Source organism: Montipora foliosa, chromosome 9 (genome assembly GCF_036669935.1).
Source record: "Montipora foliosa isolate CH-2021 chromosome 9, ASM3666993v2, whole genome shotgun sequence".
NCBI classification, from domain to species: Eukaryota; Metazoa; Cnidaria; class Anthozoa; order Scleractinia; family Acroporidae; genus Montipora; species Montipora foliosa.
Window position 1 is genome coordinate 24,458,116 of NC_090877.1, and position 2,500 is coordinate 24,460,615.

The 2,500-nt window shown below is 40.1% G+C and overlaps 1 pseudogene; it reads left to right on the forward strand.

Annotated features, from left to right (window-relative positions):
* LOC137971601 (ATP-binding cassette sub-family C member 4-like) overlaps positions 1-2,500 on the forward strand; it is a 4,867-nt pseudogene that overhangs the window by 1,474 nt on the left and 893 nt on the right.

Below are 2,500 nucleotides of genomic sequence, written 5' to 3' on the forward strand. Positions count from 1 at the left end.
CGTTAATGCTGTGGCAACTGGCAACAGACGTTAAAAGATAATCTTATGATGAGTGGCACCGGTCTTTGTAAAAGGAGAAAAAAAACGAAACTATTTTTAGCGATTGGTACATTTCACATTTTGATTACATTCAAAGTAAATCGAAATGTCCACTTGACTCTTGGTTTAGTGTCAACGTTCGTTCGTTGTTGCTACATGCACTTTCAGAAAAGAGGGCTGGGTGGGGGAGTTCAGGCCTTCAGGTTTGGTAGTTGTACTATTATGGGCTGGTTCTCTTTGTTTTCAATTTACAGCAATTCGCTTTCATAAAATGTGTTCATAAGACTACATTAACCACTCGCGGAGAGAAGACTTGCGAAACTGACACACGTACTGACTTTTGTACGTTCCTGTTTCCTTTATTTTCAATTTACAGCAATTGGATAAACTTTTTGTTTTTTTTAACGAGTTGATAAAGGTAAAATAACCACCGGAGAAAAGATTTGGGAGCTGACGTTTCGAGGGTTAGGCCTTCGCCAGATCAAATTGAAGAATTGTCAATTGTTAGCGCTTTACATAAGAAATGTCACAACTTTGCAATTTGTGTTACCATGTATGCATAATGACATTAATAAGACTTTCTTTAGAAAGTAATTCTTTTAATCTCGTCTTGACCCTAGCTAATGAAATATATGTTTTTTCTTATTCAGAAATGAAATGAAGCTAATCAGGTGGGAAGCGGCAATATTAGCAACCTTTAATACTTTGTATTTTTCCTGCAATAATATCGCAGCTTTCATATCGTTCACCACAATGGCATTAAATGGAGTACACCTAAACTCATATAATACCTTCATGATTCTATCACTCCTGAATTCAATTAAAACAGGTGTCAGCTGGAACGTTGCACGAGGAGCAAAAGAATTAGCTGACTTTGCCAAGGCTTTGTGTCGCATCCAAGACTTACTTGAGTATGACTACAGCAGCGTGCAAAAATTTCTCCACGGCGCTTTTGCTGATTGTAAAAAAGGTAAATTCTTTAAAGAGAACAAAACAAGCACCATCTCACTTCACAACGTGGTATGTAGTTGGAATGGTAGATGGGAAAGACCTTCTTTGAAATCAGTGTCTTTAACAGCTAACAAAGGTGATCTTGCTTTCATCACTGGTCCCGTTGGTTGCGGAAAATCATCCGTATTTTATGCCATTCTCAACGAAATGTCACTACTTGACGGAGATATCACACATCACGGTAAAATGCGTGGATTAGTCAGCAGCCCTGGGTATTTTCTGGGACTGTAAGAGAAAATATCTTGTTTGGGGAAACGTTTGACCCGAAGAAGTATGGCAAAACGTTAGGGGCATGTGCCCTTCAAAAAGACTTAGAAAGGCTCCCTTTTGGGGATATGACACGTGTCGGAGAACGTGGAATAGTTTTAAGTGGTGGGCAGAGAGCTCGTGTAGAATTGGCACGTGCAGTCTACTTTAATGCTGATATCTACTTGCTGGATGATCCATTGAGTGCAGTTGACACAAAGGTCGGACAGCATATTTTTCAGAACTGCATCAGCACCTTATTGCATGACAAAACTCGGTTAATGATAACCCACAATTTTCATGTGCTCAAGGATGCCAAGAATATTGTTGTTATGAAAAACGGAGAAACGTCATTGAAAGGTAGCTTTACGACATTGCTTGAATCTGATCTGAATGCGGTAAATCGTTGTCCTGAAACGAAACAACTCGCCCAAATAAAAAAGGAAAGCGCCTCGACCCAAGACATAAACAAACATGAAACCGAAAGGTGGGAAGATGTCACTGGACTCGAAAATGCCGACGAAGATCTTTTGGCTGGTTCTATTTCGTGGGCCATTTACTGGAATTATATACGAGCTGGAATGTCTGCTTTGACAGCTGGAGCCATGATCATGTTCTTCGTTCTCGTGCAAGGTATTTTCAAGTAGAGTTGCATCTTTTTTTTTGCTTTGTATCAGTCCTATCTTGACTACCGTGTGATTTTGTGAGTTCTGTGTGTGAGGTTTTCGTTTGGTCAATTTTTGTTGTCGTTATGAGTCCTTTTTTTTTAACGCAAAACCTAAAAAATATTAGCGACAGTTCTTGTCACGATTCTGAGAGTCGGAGGATCTAAGGGGATTCGAGGTATCCGAGGGTTAACTATATTCAAAACCGATACCCTGCCGTGGTAGTGAACTTTAGTCTGCTGGCGCAAGCCAGGGCCTTCGTAAAAGCACTTCACGGTCTACAAAAAGCATTGACTTCGCGGGAAAAACATTGACACACCAGGGAAACTAATAAAACGAAATACAATAGAAAATGAAGGCTGAAAAAGGTCATCTCTCAATGCAATTTAGTGACTTAATATGGTTGTGTCGGCAATTCTTGGCTTGGCTCAGTCTTTCTCTTTAGTTTGCTTTTGCAGTTTCAGTATTCTGCGCTAGTTTGTGTCTGGAATACTGACTCCCTGGGGCCCGCCTAATATCTCCACGCATGTAATGACATC